Source organism: Eschrichtius robustus, chromosome 7, assembly GCF_028021215.1.
Source record: "Eschrichtius robustus isolate mEscRob2 chromosome 7, mEscRob2.pri, whole genome shotgun sequence".
In the NCBI taxonomy this organism is placed as follows: domain Eukaryota; kingdom Metazoa; phylum Chordata; class Mammalia; order Artiodactyla; family Eschrichtiidae; genus Eschrichtius; species Eschrichtius robustus.
Window position 1 is genome coordinate 87,171,421 of NC_090830.1, and position 19,487 is coordinate 87,190,907.

The window sequence follows — 19,487 nt, forward strand, 5'->3', positions numbered from 1 at the left end:
CCATACTGGCTGTACCAATTTACACTCCCAACAATACTGCACAGGTGTTCTCTTTTCTCCACATCCTTGCCAGCATTTTTTATCTCTTGTTTTTTTTTTTTTTTTTTTATAATAGCCATTCTAAGAGGTATGAGGTGATCTCTCTCTCTCCCTTTTTTTTTTTTAAACATTTTTAAAAAAGAAATTTATTTAATCAAAAAACCAAAAACAATTCACCCGTTTCTCCCACCCTTCCACACCCCCGCCTCTGGCACCCACCAATCTGTCTGTTCTCTGTATCTAGGAGCTTGAGCTTGTTTTTTCTTTTTTTTTTCCAGATTCCATGTATAAGAGAAATAATACAGTATTTGTCTTTCTCTGTCTTACTTATCACTTCATGTAATGCCTTCGAGGTCCATCCACATTGTCACAAATGGCAAGATTTCATTTTTTTTCATCTCTGAATAATATTCCATTGTATATATACCAAATCTTCTTTATCCATTCATCTGTCAATAACACAGCTGTTTCCATATCTTGGGTATTGTAAATAATGCTGCACTGAACACAGGAGTTCATGTATCTTTTCGAGTTAGTGTTTTGATTTTCTTCAGATGAAAATCCAGAAGTAGAATCGTGGGATCATTTGGTAGTTCTATTTTTAATTTTTTGAGGAAACTTCATACTGTTTTCATAGTGGCTGCATCAATTTACATTCCCACCAACAGTGCACAAGGGTTCCCTTTTCACCACAGCCTCACCAACACGTATTTCTAGTCTTTTCGATGATAACCATTCTAACAAGTGTGAAGTGATATCTCATTGTGGTTTTGATGTGCATTTCACTGATGATTAGTGATGTTGAGCATCTCTTTAAAGATAATAAATGTGTATTACAGTATTTAAGCAATAAATAAATAAATAAATACAGAAGTCCCTAGGAATATTAACTCCAAACTAGTAAAACATGTTAAGATGTCTATAAACTTAAGAAAATACACTGAAATATTACTATGATTGTATTAAGTGTGTTTGAGAATTGTGAGAAGTCTTTTCCTTGTTTTACCTATTATGATCCTATTGTAGATACTTTTTTAATCTAATAAACATGCATAGTAAAAATGTATAAATATGCTTGCTGACTCTTCTCTAGACTCATTCCCATACAGACATCTGTAAGGCAGACACCTCTTCCCCCAAACATTCTGTGCTATCATACCGTTTTTCTTAATAAGCAAGTCCAGACTGCGATCCAAAAGATCATCTGATTCCCTGTTTCTGTGCCCTGACACCACTGGGCCCATCCCAAAAAACACAGGGAAGGTTTGTCAAACTACCAACGTTCCCACCACAGCATTTTGTACATCTGCCCCTGACTCTTCATCTTCTGTTCTACTTGCCTGCTCGTGGGGCTGGGGTTATACCCTGGCCTTCTCAGTTGTTCTCTGCTGCCTAGCCTGTGTTGAAGGCTGCCACAGTTGGGTTACTTATCCACATAACACATGACACTTAATCCTTTGTCTCCCATCAGTCATTCATGGGTTTCTGGGAGATGGTCATCTCCTACCTGACTAGGATGATTGTAGCATAGATTGTTGAAGAGGTAGTTTAGTGCAATGGTTCTTAAGGTGTGGTCCCTGGGCATTATTCCTCCCAGGAACTTATTAGAACTACAAATTTTTGGGTACCACCCAGGCCTTCTGAATCAGAAACTCTGGGGGTGGTGCCCAGCAAGCTACAGTTTGCTAAGCTCCCCAGGTAATTCTAACTAAAATTTGTGAACCACTGCTCATCTTGATCTGCCCTCTCACCTTTAACCTCAGTCATAAGCAGGCTTCAGACTCTCAGAGGTCAGACTTCTAAGGATATATATAATATGTATATACAATATATTTATATTTAATATTAAAAGCTTTTCTATAGATAGCTTGATATGCCTGATAGAACTAATGTGACATGATAACAACCAAGTAAGTGAGGAAATTGGGATAAAGACTAAACAGCAATAAGGAAAATTAGATGAAGTTGGAAAATATTCATACACAGCAAGCCCCCAGTAACCTTTGCAGAGGAAGAAGGGAAAGGTGACAGTATTTAAGAGCTGCTAAAGAAAAGAGAAAACATAATCACCTCAAGTCTTTAGAGAATCACAAGATAGCAACCTAGCAGTTTGGAGAAGCATAGCTCTTTCTGGTTTTTGGAACAGAGATGTGCCTTTCCTAGATCCTCATATGCAGACTATCGAGTACGTAGCATCTTCCCCAATTCCTGCATACAAGCTGTTAGGAGACACTTCTTTTTTTTTTAATTAATTAAATAATTTATTTATTTTTGGCTGCGTTGGGTCTTCGCTGCTGCACGTGGGTTTTCTCTGGTTGCGTCGAGTGGGGGCTACTCTTTGTTGTGGTGCGCGGGCTTCTCATTGTGGTGGCTTCTCTTGTTGCAGAGCATGGGCTCTAGGCGCGCCGGCTTCAGTAGTTGCAGCAGGCGGGCTCAGTAGTTGTGGCTCGCAGGCTCTACAGCACAGGCTCAGTCGTTGTGGCGCACGGGCTTAGTTGCTCCACGGCATGTGGGATCTACCTGGACCAGGGCTTGAACCCGCGTCCCCTACATTGGCAGGTAGATTCTTAACCATTGCGCCACCAGGGAAACCCGAGGAGACATTTCTTGTACCACCTCTCAATTTAGCTGATGGCATAAACCCCAAAGCGCATGTTAGTAACTGCATTTCTTGAAGGATGTTCTTGAGGGGTGTGTTCAAGTGTTCAGTCTGGTGTTTGCCTAATGACCTGACTTAATCCAAAGATAAATCGTGGAGTGTTTAGTTCTAGTCTTTCTCTACATTTTAAACATACATCTTGGGCTTCCCTGGTGGTGCAGTGGTTGAGAATCTGCCTGCCAATGCAGGGGACACGGGTTCGAGCCCTGGTCTGGGAAGATCCCACATGCCGCGGAGCAGCTGGGCCCGTGAGCCACAATTACTGAGCCTGCGCGTCTGGAGCCTGTGCTCCACAACAAGAGAGGCCGCGATAGTGAGAGGCCCGCGCACCGCGATGAGGAGTGGCCCCCGCTTGCCGCAACTGGAGAAAGCCCTCGCACAGAAATGAAGACCCAACACAGCCATAAATAAATAAATAAAATAAAATAAAATAAAATAAATACAAGCAACTCCTTAAACATACATCTTATCATCCAAGAAATTCAGTCTTTAACTTTATGGGTTGATTTTAAACATGACACTATTTTCCAAATATAAAAGTATATTATTAAGAGAAGTCTGGTTCTACAAATCAGGCATGCCCCCTCATATCAGTCTGGTCATTTCCACTCCCTTTCCCCTTGGAGTATCACTGATCTGGAGGCATGAAAGAAATGGGTATTTCTCAAGAAATCCTCAAAGTTATTTACTGCAGTGGAGCTGTTAATAAGCGTGGCCCACAAGGATTTCAGGTAAGTCTATTGCCACACAGGGGAACCTCCAGGGCTTTTACATCCAGCTAGACCAGGGAGGCCTCCAGGGGCAAGGGCACTCAACAAGCCAAGCCATCAAGGAAGAAAGGAGAGGAAGAGAAGGCCTATGGCTGATGGAAGTCCCAGAGGGCAGGAGGACCTGGCTTCCGGCAAAAGAAACCCAGATTGATTATGTCATGAAGCTGTTTCCACTCTCAGCACTCCGGTGTGCCTATTTCTTCCCCTCAGTCTCAGTAAGATCCGGCAGTGTTGGTTCTGGCATTACCCAGAGCAAGCACCAGAGGGCAGAAAACAGGGATGGACCTGAAAACACAAAATGTTAAGATCTGTCCACTTCACCGAAATGTGGGAGAGGAGCCCATGTCAGTCCCAAAACTCAGACTACTCCTAACTTTTCGGGGTCAGGAGGTTTAGTTGACAGGTTTGACCGCGGTCAAGAGGCAAATGTTGGTCCAGGAGGCCGGCTATAGGTGGGTCAGCCACCAGGCTGGCGTCACAAGTTGGGCGCAGGAAAGGCCTGAGTCAGGGGGCAGAGAGGCAAAGTCAGTGGAAGGGGGCGGGTCCTGAAGTGGGGGCGTACCCTGGGAAAGGCTGGCGAGAGGGCGGGGGCGGTGCCAGAAATGGGCGGAAGCCGGAGTCAGGCGGCGGGGGCGGGCCCAAAGGCGGTGCCTAACCTCGTGAGGCTCGCGCCTGCGCAGGGCGTCCCGGGGAGGGCGGGTTTGCGCGAGCGCGGTTCGCGGGTCCCGGAGGGCGGAGTCCAGGCGGGCGCCGGCTCAGGGAGGGGGTGCGGTGGCTCTGGAGTCCAGCGCTCCCTGAGGCCGTGGACGTGATGCTGGCTGCTGTGGGTCGGGCGGCTGGGCCAGCGGGGATGTGACGGGCGGCCCCTCGCCTCACCTGCCGTCCTTTGGCCTGTAGGTCGCTGGGCGACCCGCAGCCGGGCCGCGGCTGAGGAGGCAGCGCGACCTCCGCACGGTGAGAGCCGGGGTCGGGGCGGGAGCAGGGGCCGGAGTCGGGGCGGGGCGAGCGCCCGCGGCACCCCTGGGCAGGGGGCGCGGTCCGGGGCCCAGGTCCGGGCGCCCGGGATAGGGCCGTGGCGTCCTCCGGCCTCCTGCCCTCCGGAGCGACCCTCTGGAGTCTCCGCGAGCCGCCTGAGGCCAGGCAGGCGTGGAGCGGGGAGGTCGGGCGCCCCTCGCCCCTGGGGCTGTGACAGGCATATCGGGGCCCGTGGGCCGCTGCGGCTGCGGCCCTCTCTCTCTCAAGGAGAAATCAGGGCGAGGCTGAGATATCCAGTGATTTCAGAGCCAGGATGCTAGTGAGGGATGATAGGGAAAGTACCAAGTACCGGGGTGCCCCGAATGACTGTGGGTTTTTTTTTTTTAATTTTAATTACTGGGCCCAAACAAAGACACACCCTAAACACATCCTGAGAGAAAACTTTGGTGGACCACACCGTTGCCATAGGTTCAGATGCTTCTTCTCTCTCCTTTTTAGGCATCTGCTGTTTTTATACATATATATTTTTTTTAATGCACCTACTTTTTTTTTTTGTCAGGCAAAGGGAGAATGACTCCTTGAGGGAGCATTTGACGGCTAAGCTTGAGTTTGAATTTCAATAATTGCAAATTCATCTTTGTGGGCTACCCAGCCAGTTAGGCTTGCTGTTCCTAGACTAGGCCTGAACAGTGTGGAAATTACTGATGCAGGGACTCTTCGTAGTCCCAGATTGGAATGTCTGTGTTTCATTCCCATTGGTGAGATAAATGGAGCTTAGGCTTTCCAAAATAACCTTTTGAAAGGCATTTCTTTTCTCCTTTTTTTTCCTGAGCATTAAAATATCAATGGAACCTATTAATTTTGCCAGTTTTTTTGTTTTTTCTTCTTAAGCATCATCTTTTAGACTAGTTTTAAAGAGAGTTTGGTTGTGGCACCTCTTCTTCAACCAAAAGGCATTTAAGATACTCGCCTTCTGCAAAAGATAGTCACAAAAAAACATGTCTTATCTGTAATCAATATATGTATTATAAGGATTTAAACATTCCTGAATGTTTTGCCTGAAGTCAGTCTTAGATGTTATTACTGTTTGCCTCTCTTAATTTATTACTTAGTATCTTTATTATTTTCTTATTTGCTTGTTTTCTTTAGTGTTCTCAACAACACTGATGTCAAATAATCTTTAGGTAAACACACACTTTCTTGAACCCTTTAGCTGTAATTCATACTGTTTTACTTCAGTGTTGTATTAATACGCCATAGTAAGAAACTGCTAGAAGCCATCCTGAACAGCGGAACTCTCCATTTAAAAAAACACAACAAGGCAATTTATTGTACCTTTTCACATCCAGACCTGCATTCTCCGTTTGTTGTCTTCACTCAACTTTGATTGGGGAAGAAGGGGGGACTTTGATTTCATGTTTAAAAGTCCGGCAGTGACTCTTCATAATCTGTATTTGATAAAAAGTCAGAGTCCTTCACGATTTCTCGTACTTGTCTTTGTTTCTCATTTCATCTTCTACCATTTTGCCTACCCTCTCTGAACAAAGACTACTTAGAGTTCTCTGAAGATGTCATCTTCCTTTGTGGTTTTACACTGTTGCCTCTATTGAGAATTCTCCATCTAGTAAACAACTTGCCCTTCAAGATCTGACCAAATTATCACCTCTGAATCTTGTCCAGACATCTCACTTATCTTCACTGATCCATTAGTACATTGTACATGCTGCAGTTAGTATTTGTCAGTTGGTAGTTAATGATTTTTAATATGTCTGTGTCCACCAGACTTTTGGGCTTCTTAAGGGAAGGGACCTTTGCAACTCTAACACATGCTGTTTTATGGCACAGGTGCTCACAAACTGTTTACTGAATGAACTTTTGAGGAATGCTCCTAATCTTGAATATAGTTTATAGGTAAAGTATGTTAACTACCTCTTTCCATGTTAGAAAACTTAGAAGAGGTGACTGCACAAGGTACTTTAAAATTTCCAAGAATAAAGTCAAAATTGTTGTTGCTGGTTAGGAATGAAACCCCACTTATGACAGAAAAAAACCAGTATGTTTTATGACAGAAGAATAAAAAGAATATGGCCAGTAAGTATTGCTGTTTCTTTAATTTAGGACTTTAAGACAAAGAAATTTGCCCAAGGTCATGCAGGTAGAAGGGGACAGAGCTGGGATACAATCCAGGTCTTTTGACCATCTGTGTCCTTGCCCCCAGTTTCCTACTTCTAAGTCTTGTTTTATAATCAGACTGGGAGGTTTTGAGAGAGTTGGACGTATATTGGTTAAGGGGGTCTATTAGTAGAATACTGAACTTGAAAGAATTCATAGATTATTTGTTTCAACTTTAAAAATTTTACCCATTAAACGACTGAAACCCCGAAGGGCAAGAAACTTACTTGAAGTTTCTCAGAGTCGCTTGTATCTCACATCTCCTGATGTCACACTTGTGTATTTTTCATTATTGCATGGTGCTTTGGGGGAAAATGAGGAAGTTGTCAATTTTCAGAGGGAGAGCAAATCAGCTTCCACTTTCAATCTCTTTGGCTGCTTAGCTGCCTGCTGCTTCTAGGGTCTTAGAGCCCTTGAAGCTAAGAAACATGATGATTCATTTGAGGATATAGGAGAAACCTAACCTCCACTATTCATTCGTCTGGGGTTTTTGACCTCATTGCTGGGCAGAGTGCCCCATAATAAGTGGCTTCTGCTCACCATATGGAGACCCCCACATACAGTTACATTTTGATGGTAAAATGAGATTTAATAAAATAAGGTTACAGCTGGCTAATAGCATGGCTAAAATTACATGTATGGCTAGTCTGTATGTGAGAAGAGCCTATCTGATTACTTCTATGTGATAGGTTTCTTGGAAAAGAAAAATTGTGGTTTTATGCCTTTGAAAAGTTAGTTTTGAAATGTGTACTTCCTATGGGAGGCCTGATCAATTCCAACAGACAACTTAATGGTCAAAGAAATAAGGAAAAAAAAATAAACTTAAAATATTCTTTTATTCATTTCTCATCATATATACATGATTTTGTACTGTAATCATAGCATAAATATAGTTCAGTATTTGCCTTCATATTTAATGTTTTCTTACTGCTATAGTTTTTATATATTTAAATTATTATACAGTTTTACAGTGAGTTGATTTATTTACTTATTTATAAGGACATCTATGCTGCTTCCCGTTTTTCATGGGATGCAGTTAACATGGAGATGTCCTTTGTTTTGCTTCTTTCCTTTAGGCTAAAGCCCCAGCAGGGGGAATTATAAGGTCAAAAGGCATGAAGGTTTTTGTCACTTTTGAAAACTATTGCTAGGTTTGTTTCTGAAAGGTAGTATTTTTTTTTTTACTGCTTCCAGCAGTTTGGTTGACCAGTTTTATCTTTTACTTTTACAGGCTTTTGTTTTTAACTTTTTTTTTTTTTTCAAATGGGTATAAGGGTACCTGCTGTCTAAGATCACTATTCACAACAGAAAAGGAAGTGCAGTATTTCTCTCATTTTATTTTCTCCTTTGTATGAATTGTTTGTCCTTTGCCCATAAATTTACTGGACTCTTCTTACCAATTTTCATTAGTACCTAGCATCATAAATATATTATTCTCTTGAAATATGTTTGTGATCTGTTTTATTTTTGTTATTTTTATTGTTGTAGACTTTGCAGTTTAAAAATTATTAAAATCATTGACAACAACAAAAACCAAAAAAAAATCATTGACAAAAGTTTTTGTGTGTGATTTCATCTTTTGATTGTGAGGTCTAAGAACAAATGTCACTCTACCATCTGATGCATATTTTTATTTTCTTAAGCTACTACAGTTCTTTTTGTTATATGTATATATCTTTAACAATATATGCAATTGAGATTGCATTTAATTTTTGTGGATTTTATACTATAGAGAATCACGTTCTTATAAATATCTAAGTGAGTTTCCATTGGTAAACTGCTTCCTGCCTTTTTTCTTCTTGAACTTGAATAGGAAACAAAACGAAACTAACCTAGTTTTTTTTTATAAATGGGTACTTGTTTTTTAATAAATTATAGTAAATTTAGGCAAAAATTTCATGAAAGCAGTTTTTGGTTAATTGAAGTTTTTGTTGTTTCCGGATTAACTAGAAGATCATTTCTGATTTAACTTTTATTGTTAATCATTCTAAAATGTACGAAAATAAAACCTTGGTTATCTTCTTCCTTTGGGAGTAAGACATTCTAGATAGATGAGACAACCCTGGTGTAGTAATTAACATTGACTGAGCGCTGGGTACTTTGCTGGTACTTGGATAGAATTTCTTACTTAATCCTCATAACAACCCTAAGATGTAGGTTCTTTTCATATCCTCATTTTGCAAATGAGAAAGAGAGGTAAGGTGACCCGCCAAAGGTAACACAGCTAGGAAGCATCGGAACTAGAACTCAAACAGCCTGCTTTTAAAGGGCTCTATTTGAAAAGTATATTATATTACCTTATTTTCTCTGCTAAGGATTTGAATTTTATCTCTTAGGTACTGGAAAAATATTAGATGTTTCAAAGCAAGGGGATGATATAGTATGTTATATCTTTTAGGGAGATGGCTGATGTGGCATAGTGGAAATATATTGAATTGTGTTTCTGATAGGAAGTGGTTGAAATAGGTCGAATGAGAAATGAAGCCTAAACTGCAAGTTGGAAGTGGAGATCAGGGGTATTATGGAAAGCTGTGGGGCTTAGTAACTGATAAGAGAGTGGGAAGCTGGAGTGTTGATTTGGACGTTATTGATTGGGGTAATGACAGACGAATATGCGCTCACAGCACTTTGTTATATTTCTTTCATAGCATTGACTGTGATTTATTGTACGTAACTTAGTGACACATCGACCTCCCCCACTGGGTTATGTACTTGTCAAGGACAGGGACTGAGTAGAAAGCACGAGCTGATACAGGATGAGCTAATTCAGGAAGATGGCAAGAGACTGAACTGGGGGTAGGAGACACCAAATAACCAAAATCAAAAAGTGGCTGGAGGAAGAGAAGCTCTAGAGAGTGACAGTTGTCAGGGAGAAGGGAGAAGAGCCATCAGTGCAGGATTAGAAGAGGAGCCTTAAGGAGAGGGAAGTATTAGCACAGAAGTAAACACGGAATGCCACCTCACGCTACAAACAGTTTTGGTTCGTGTGCCCTACTGTGATTTGCTGATGGCCAGTGGCTGTATGGCGTTAAATCGTCTTTCCTTTGTTACTGACCTCCCCCCCTATCCCCCCATTTCTCATAGTATCCTGTGCCCTCTTTTAGCTTCTACCATCTTCTTGCTACAGGGGCTGTTGCTGGGGCGTGACTCAGCCTATAGAGAGCAACGAATCAGAACGCTCCTTTTTAAGTGAATTGACCAATCAAGAGTAGGATAGGTGTAATCTCTGAGTTTTTAGCTCTTCTCTGCTGAGTTGATCGCCTTTGAATGCCCCCCAAGTTACCTCTCTGACTTCTAATTGGTTATTTTGAGATTTGGAGCCATTGGGAAGCCAGAGAATTCTTAAAGCCTGCATCCATGAAAGTGAAAGATTTTCACCTTTCCCATGTTGATCAGTAAGTTAGTTTGAAAATATTTAGATCATCTTTGAGGATTGTTGATCTTAAAAATGCCCCCGGACCATCATTCCAAATAATTAAGAATCTCTCTTTGTATAGTTCTGTCATTATCTAAGGTGTGGGAATTTGTTTTAAATTTTAAATTTCCTCGGTCAGTTCGTAACTTCATGTCTGTTTTTCCAAGAGTCACTTAGAAAAGGAATTTGGGCATGATTTCTTCTGCTACCTTTTGCTTCAGAGCATCGTTATCCTTCACTGTCTGTGTTGTCCTTCCTTGTATTCATCTGCCCAGTTTCTTCTGTACTTGCTAAGTAGAATAGGAAGGGGGAAAAGAGAAAAAACATGGGTAATTATTCCTCTCCCCCGCTTTTCCATGGTTGTTACCACTCTTCCCTCCCCCATTACTGCTCTCAGCTGTCCATTTTGGCATGGTCTCCTGCCCCATCTCTTCAATTCTATGTATGGTAATGGGAGATGCAAGACAGCTCTTTAGCTGAGGAATGCTGGATTACTCAGGGTTTTGGTTCTTCTGTGATCTCTGTTTTGGTGTCATATTGAAGAGCCCAGGTGACATCTTGTATCTTAACAGATGCTTTCTATTCCCTGGCAATCTACCTCTCTGTAAAATGGGAAAAAATAAATCCAGGTCCTGTTTCTTTGAATTCTCTCTCTCTCTCTCTCTCCCCCTCTCCCCCCATATCAAGATACCACAATCTCTTGATGACAGATACCCTAGTGCATACACTAGAGAAAATGAAGATAGGCAGACACCAGAAGGTACTTTGAGTTGTTGTTGTCATTACATTAATGATATTTGGTTGCAGCCTGAGTGCTTTGGGGAAATTTGAGAGCTTTCTCTGACCATTATGTCTTGGCAGCCAGTGTTAGGGTTGGGAGTTACAATTTTCTCAGAAGACCATACCTTAGAAAAGCAGGGACTATTCATAACAGCTATTTAAGTGTGTAGAATGGGTCTGGTAATATTTTGGTCTAACTTGGTAGGCCAGCTTACAGGAAACATATCCAGGTGGTATTTCTTTACAGGGAATAGGGAGGCAGGGATGGCCATTTCTTCTTCTTTCTTTTATTTTTATTTAAACATTTTATCTCAAGCTTACTTTCTTTATTTTAAGATAGTCTGGACTTGTCAGCCCTTATTTATTATTGGCATCAGCTAGACTTGTAGACTTGGCCATTGTTGTGGCCACTTTTGCAGTTGACGTTTTTTTCACTACTTGAGGATTTCTACACTGTAAGTTTCCTCAACCCAGGCTTTGAGACCAGATCCTGAATCTGGATTTTCCTCATTCATGCCATCTTTCCATTCAACAAATACCAGCTGGGCACTTGCTAGTAATGGTGCAGTGAAGAAAACACATTTTCTGACCTTGTGGAACTTATATTCTAATAATAAGATACAGAAAATAAGTATGTATGCAATATGTCAGCTATTATACTGCTGTGGAAAAAAACAAAGCAGAGGGCTTCCCTGGTGCGCATTGGTTAAGAATCTGCCTGCCAGTGCAGGGGACACGGGTTCGAGCCCTGGTCTGGGAAGATCCCACATACCGCGGAGCAGCTAAGCCCATGAGCCACACCTACTGAGCCTGCGCGTCTGGAGCCTGTGCTCCGCAACGGGAGAGGCCGCGATAGTGAGAGGCCCGCGCACCGCGATAAAGAGTGGCCCCAGCTCGCCACAGCTGGAGAAAGCCCTCCCACAGAAACGAAGAACCAACACAGCCAAAAATAAATAAATTAATTAATAAATTAAAAACCAACAAAGCAGAATAAGGTGGAAAGAACACACGGGGAATGCTGCAGTGATCAGTGGTGAGCAGAGATGTGGAAGAAGTGAGCTTGTGATCTAATTTGTACAGATATTAGGGGAGAGCATTTGAGGAAGATGGAATAAGAGTGCAGGTGTCTATTGTCTGAAGCATGCTTGTCCTGTTTGAGGAGTGATAAGTAGATCATTGGAGGCCTTGTGGGGAATGATTGGTGGAAGATGAGGCCAGAGAGGTGGGTGAGGGGGCCGAAGGGATGGTAGTGGGAGTGCAAAATAGATCATATATGGCCTTACAGGCCAGTAGAACTTCTTGGCTTTTACCCTGAAAGTGGGAAGCCATTGATGGATTTTGACTTGTTTTAAATAGACCTTTCCACTGCTGTGTAGAGAATGTCATAGGCGGGGCATAATGAGATAATTCAGCAGGCTCCAGCAATAATGCCAGGTGGGAGATGATGGTGATTTTAGGCAGGGTTAGGAGAAGTGCTCACAGTACATTTTGAAGGCAGAGCCAACAGAATTTGATGGTGGATTGGATGTGGGTTGTAGGTTTTGACCTGAACAACTGAAAGAATGGAGTTGCCGTTTACCGGGATGGGGAAGACTGCAGGAGAAGCAGGTTTTGGGGGAACTAATGCCTTCAATTTTGGATATGTTAGCAGTCCAAGTGGAGATACTGCCTAGACAGCTGGGTATACATGAGTCTGCATTTCACTTCAGAGGAGGGGCTAAGGATATAAATTTCCAGTCATTGGCATAGAGATAGTATTTAATACCATTAGAACTGATTAAGATAATCTAGGAAGTGAGTGTGACTGCAGAAGTCAGAGACTTTGCCGTGGGGTCCTCTAATGAGAGAGAGGGACCTGGAGAGAGAGTTAGTGCTAGAGCTAAAAAATGAGAGTAAGAAGCACCCTCCAAAGGAGGAAAATTAAGTGAGTGGTTATCTCTGAAGCCAAGTGAAATGTTTTAAGAAGGGGGAAGTGAGTGATCAGTTGTGTTGGCTGCAGTTAGATCGAGGACTAAGATGTGACTTAGATTTAACAATATGAAAATCATTGGTGGGAATTCCTTGGAGGTCCAGTGGTTAGGACTCCGCGCTTCCACTCACTGCAGGGGGCATGGGTTCGATCCCTGGTCAGGGAACGAGGATCCCTCATTCCTCGTGGTGCAACCAAAAAATAGAAAAAAAGGAACATCATTGGTGACCTTAAGTTGTTCATGGTGGATTAATGGAGATGAAAACTTGATTGGAGAGGGTTTAAGAGGGACCTGTAGGAGAGAAATTGGAGACAGCCAGTTTTTTCAAGGAGTTTCAACTGAAACTGAGGAAAAACGGGGTGATAGCTGGAGGGGATGTGGAGTCAAGGAATTTTAATTTTTTTAAAAGATGGGTGCTTTTCTAGTATATTTGTAGCCGATGGAATGACCCAGTAGAGAGAAAAAAAATTACAGGAGCTATTTCTTTGAAAAATAAATGAAATTAATTTTATCCTTATCTGTGACCCTAAGGTCTGTCATTATCATATATGTGTCCTTATGTACTGACCTATTTTTTTTTCAAATGAAGACAGTGGCTAGTGGAGATAGGTATTAAAGAACATCCCTTCCCCCCAATTTGGTGAATTTTCATCAGTTCAAAACTGTAGTTTTTATATGTGGGTAACAAAATTTTTAATGAATTATTAGGAATCTGTTAAATAATCTTTGTTGTTGTTATTGACCAGTTTTTCTCTGGTAACTTTTATCATAATGTTAACTGATTATCATTCTCAGTAGTTTTGCACAGTGCTAGTAGCCATGTGGTAGGTTCTAAATTTGGATTTGGTAATCTCTGCCTGCTCTGGTAGTTTTATTATGAAGTACCTTTTTTAAAAAGAAAAAAAATTTTTTTTAATGAAAAAAACCTTTTAAATTAAAGTATAGATGAAGTACTTTTAAGGGGAAAATTTGGTGGCCACTCTTTTTCCCTTTTTTTTTTTTAATGTCCCTGATAGTACTTTTACTGTAATTGCTTCTGATTATTGAGTTGTTATCGGAGATGAGTTCGGAAACTCATGGTTCAAAGCCCATATTACAGTTACAGCACTTTATGTGCCTCTTTCTGTGGTTCATTTATGTTTGAGTAGGTAGTTGTCAATATTTAGTGCTGGAGCATTATTGCAATTGCTTCTTAATCGTCTTGTTCAGTTTTCCTCGAGATTTTCTTCCCTTAGCCACTGCTACTGACTTTTGGATTTCTGAAACAAGTTTTGTTATTGCTTAAAAATCTTCTGTGGCTCTGCCCTGTTTTTTGCTTTTCCGTCTCCTGCCTGCACTTGCACTCTGCTTTAGGGGATTTGCAGTGCTCCTTAGGGCATTCTGATGCACATCTGATGTTTCTTACCACAGGACTATAGGATAAGGGTCAAATTCCTTATCAGTGTACAGAAAGTCTTCCATGAGCTGTGCCATGACATCTCTGTCATGTTTCCATGAAGATGAGAAACTCTTTTTGACATCTCCATGCTTTTGCACATACTATTCCTTTTGTTCCAGAATACCATTCAGCTTCTTAGCTATCTTGTTAAATCACTTCATCTTTTAAAAAGCCCAACATAGGTGTCTCCTCTTCCAGGACAGCTTCTAGGTCTATTTTCATCATGCCTCCTCTACCCATCCTCCATTATATTCTCTGTTCTGTGTTACCTGTGTTTCTTTACATTTTTCAGTGACTTTGTTGTAGTATTTGCTGTATGTTACTTTATTTGCTTTGTGTCTGGTCCCCCTTGTCCCAATGCAAACTGATAGTCACTCAATAAATATTTTTGAATGAATGAATAAATAAAGCAAGTAATTATTTAGTATTGACCCCGTTTTTTTTGTTTTTTTTTAACAAATTTATTTTATTTATTTATTTTTAGCTGCATTGGGTCTTCGTTGCTGCGGGCGGGCTTTCTCTATGCTGCGCGTGGGCTTTAGTTGTGGTGAGTGGGCGCTACTCTTCGTTGCGGTGCATGGGCTTCTTACTGCAGTTGCTTCTCTTGTTACGGAGCATGGGCTCTAGGTTTGTGGGCCCAGTAGTTGTGGCTGTCGGGCTCTAGAGCACAGGCTCAGTAGTTGTGGCGCACGGGCTTAGTTGCTCTGTGGCATGTGGGATCTTCCCGGACCAGGGCTCGAACCCGTGTCCCCTGCATTGGCAGGCGGATTTTTAACCACTCTACCACCAGGGAAGCCCTATTGACCCAGTTTTGATTGACCTATTTGGTTGGGCTTTTACATCAATTTAATTTTTACAGAATATGCAAGTAAGCAATTCAGATAGCATTCTTAAAGATAGAGTCATACCCCCAAAGTGTCTTAGGAAATTGGTATTTTGTTAAATATTTGTTCTTATGAGCAAATAATAAGATTTGTTGATGATTTCATGATGTATCTCAAAATTCTCTTTTTTGTTTGAATATCTGAATGCAGTTTACCCTTGAACAACACAAGTTTGAACTGCATGGGTCCATTTATGTGTGGAATTTTTTCAAGAGTAGATACTATAGTACTACAGGATCTTAGCTGGTGAGATCTGTGATGCAGAGGGACCAAGTATAGGGAGGACTTACTGTAAGTTGTACTTAGATTTTTGGCTGCGTGGAGGGTTGGCACCCCTAATCCATATGTTTTTTTTTTTCTTCTGTGGTTTCATTTTTTGCCGTTTGATATTTCTATTTGAATGTTGTCCTTAGACACCTCTCATCCTAAACATATTTTAAACTCATTCCCTAAACTTGATCTTAACTTCTCCATTAGTGTTTTCTATATTACCGTCTTGTAGTCACTTAGGTTTTTCTGCAGTAACTTTAAGTCCCACTTCTATATTTTATCATTACTGAGTTCTATTGTAATTCAACAAAATTTTTTTTGCCTCTTCCTGTTTTCCTGTTTTGTTAGTTCTAGTAATGAGAGGCCGAATAAGAGAGGGTTCCAGTCCACAAATGATTATGATGCAATGTGATGAGTATAATAATATGATTATTTTTAAAAATTTATTTTATTTATTTTGTTTCTGGCTGCGTTGGGTCTTCGTTGCTGTGCGCGGGCCTTCTCTAGTTGCGGTGAGCGGGGGCTACTCTTCGTTGCAGTGCACGAGCTTCTCATTGTGGTGGCTTCTCTTGTTGCAGAGCACGGGCTCTAGGCGTGCGGGCTTCAGTAGTTACAGTCAGCGGGCTCAGTAGTTGTGGCTCGCGGGCTCTAGAGTTCAGGCTGAGTAGTTGTGGCGCACGGGCTCAGCTGCTCCGCAGCGCGTGGGATCTTCCCGGACCAGGGCTTGAACCCGTGTCCCCTGCATTGGCGGATGGACTCCCAACCACTGTGCTACCAGGGAAGCCCTATGATTATTATTATACTCCAGTCCACAGATGATTATGGTGCAATGTGATGAGTATAATAATATAGTAATAGTGGAATATCTAGGGCACCCTGGGATTAGAGAATATCTCTCCTTCATGTATCTCTCAATTCTTACTTTGTCTACTGCCAGCCTCTTTCAGGCCCTCATTACTATGTTTAGATAATTTTAAGACTGCTTAATAGCTTGTAACTCTCTTGTCATTCCAGTTCATCATGAATGTTGTCACCACGGTAGTTGTTTCAAAAAGAAAAAAGAAAAGCTACTTGTCTTTCTTCTTCCTCACAGAATAAGATCTAAAATAGAATAAAGTCTTGAATGCAAAGTCTTTGGCCCAGACTTCCTTTCTTGTCTTCTGCTACATGAACTTTCCATTCCAGCAAAACTCTTCTACATTCTGTTCCAAATACACTTCACCAAATACACTTCACACTCCTCTTTTGTTTCCTTCTCCCAACAGTGTTTTTATTACTCTTGCTTCCTCTACTTGTTGAAATTGTATTAACCTTGGACATAGTTCCTAATTGTTAAATCCTGAGTGAACCATTTCGCTGATCGTGCCCATGTTCTTGACACCCTCTTTTTCTTGGCTTCCATGATATCACTCTCTCCTGTTTCTCTTTCTTACCTATTCTTTCTCAGCTATCATTCCTAACTCCTGTCCCTTAATGTTCATGTTTTCCAAGGTTTCAGCCTGACTTTTTTTCTTCATTGTTATGCTTTCTTGAACACATTATTTTTTGTTATCTCATATCTGTGTTCTTTTATTCACCCTAGTTTCTCTCTTGAGCATTCCAATCCTTAAGTTTGCTATTTAGAATGCCTACCTGATAGTTCAGCAGAAAACCTGAAATATAAAACATCAAAAATTAGTACGTGGTCTTCTCCAGACTTATGTATTCACTTCATTTCCTGCCATGGTTAGTGATGCTTCCCGTCACTCAGTTACCCAAATTGTGAACCTGAGAATCATCTTGACTTCTGTTCATTTTCCTTTGCCTGTCAAGTTCTGCTGATGGAGCTTTTCCTTCTCCATTCCCCTTATTGTTTCCTTGGGCCAGGCTCTAATATCCTGAGTAGACCATTGTAAAAAAACCCTTTGAAAGTAATTCTTCTGCTTGGTCCTGGATATTCTACAGGAAATGCATATTGGTTGTATCCAGTAGGAATGTCAAAGGCAAAATAATTTTGGATCTGCCACCCTAGAATAGTGCTTGAACCATTAAAGGTCAATTTCCTAAATATCTCTGTTAGGTGATATTGTTAAGAATTAGTTTATGCTTTTTACAAGAAATTTGCTTAGGAGTTAAGAATATGATTTGTAAGCATTAGTGGGGAAAAGCAAGAAAAGATACATGGATAAGTCCCAGAAGTGCTCTTATAGGACACTTTCTTAATGAGCTAGAAAAGAGATTAAAACTTTGAAAGTAACACTTGGTGCTTTGTGTCCAAATGCCAGTTAAAGAGCAATTAAGTATAAACCCTGCTTTCTACTTACACCAAACCACCCAAGGATCTGTGACCATACTACTATCTTTCAGGACTCCTTACCAGTCTTGGTACCATACTACCCCCTTGGCTCAAAATGCCCACTCACCCACCTTGGTCCACCTTGGGAACTCTCTCTGAAGACTTTTTCCTTTCTTAGCTTAACCCTTAAGCAGGAAGATCTTGAGGCTGTGAATAGATGAAAATAGGAGCTTTAGTGTGGGGAATTGTAAGCTAATATATTTGAGTAGTACCTTGAAGAGATGCTGTTTAACTGCCAGTTAATACCCAGAAGAGACTCCTGATATCATTGTTGCATGTTCCTGGAAGATGCGGGCCTAATATGCTGATGCTGCAGATGTGGTAACATAATCCCTGTACCTCTACATCATCAAATATGATTCATAAGCACAAGTCGTTTAGTATTGAGTCGCCATTTTCTGAACCCAGATATAGTCATAGAAGAGCTCTTTAGTTTCTTGAATTTTGTCTTGGTTTGCTAACAGATTTTGTAAAATTTTGTAGAATTTGTCTTGCTTGTTACATTTAAAGAAGTCCAAATTTGCAGAAGAAAGTATTTTAAAATTTGATCCTTTATATTCTGGATGATTTACCACATATTTCAAAATAATTGGATTTTACATGTTGTGAATATTTTGCAAAAGTATTAAGTGTATTTTTATTAGCCTTTGCTGTTGCTGCATTGTTGATCTTTATTTACTTTTCTGATAAATGTAGAGTTATGAGGCTGGCACTATATCTCACCTGGAAATTACCTTGGAAAATCTATTTGAGCATTCTGTATTGTAGCATTTTGAAGTTTAGAGTGGGGTGTGTGTATCATTTTGGCTTATATTGTTCTGCCTAGGGACCTCCCTTGTGGAGGAGGTAAGAAAGAAAGGAAAAAGTCTTCAGAGAGAGTTCCCAAGGTGGACCAAGGTGGGTGAGTGGGCATTTTGAGCCATGGGGGTAGTATGGTACCAAGACTGGTAAGGAGTCCTGAAAGATCATAGTATGGTCACAGATCTTTGGGTGGTTTAATGTAAGTGGAAGGCAGGGTTTATTGGGTAGTTGTGGGAGAGAGCTGCTGCAAAGGAGTAAAAGCCAGATTTTGAAGGCTTTTCTAATCTTAGCTGCATTTTCTTACTGTCTGTGTGGCTATGGACAGATCATGTGATTTTTCCAAGTTTCATTTTGCTTAAATCTGGAAAATAAGAATAATGAAAATATCTACAGTGTAGGATTGTTGTGAGATTTAAATGAGGTAATGCAGGTACCTGGCATACAACTTCTCAGCAGCTGTCACCTGCTGTTGTTAGTACTGTTTTAAGGTGTTTGTTCTTTGGAGGACCACTGAAGGATTTTAAATTGAAGAGTGACATGATCAGATTTATGATTTTAAATACCAACTCTGGGAAAACTATAGGGATGAATTGAAGGGGAAGAAACTGAAGGTAGGGAATTAAGGAGATTTATGCTAGAATACTGTCTCTAGATGGTAGGATTCTAGATTAAGAAATGAGGTAGTGTTGGAGAACACAGGACAGAGTTGAGAATTATTACAAATTGACATGCGCATTGTATTCCACGAGTTGGAGAGAGCTAAAGGAAACTAGGAGAATAGACAGCCATCATATAGACAGAATACCTAGCTGAGTAGGAACCATTGTATTCTCCTACTCATAATAAGAGAGTGCAGAAGAGGATGGTTAGAAGCAAGTACTTGTCATTGCCAAGGAACTAATGACTGAGCTGGGTTGCCTGCTGTTCCCCAGATGGGACTGGAGGGTTTGGGCAACTCTGGATGAGTCCAGAGCAGTAA

At 41.0% G+C, this 19,487-nt stretch overlaps 1 protein-coding gene across 2 annotated transcripts in view; it reads left to right on the top strand.

Moving 5' to 3' along the window:
- The first annotated feature begins 4,196 nt into the window (after window positions 1-4,196).
- CCSER2 (coiled-coil serine rich protein 2) overlaps window positions 4,197-19,487 on the top strand; it is a 150,125-nt gene continuing 134,834 nt past the window's right edge. For both annotated transcript variants that reach the window (XM_068548000.1, XM_068548001.1), the window contains exon 1: window positions 4,197-4,422. The gene's annotated coding sequence lies outside the window, so the exon portion shown is untranslated. The remainder of the gene's footprint in view (window positions 4,423-19,487) is intronic.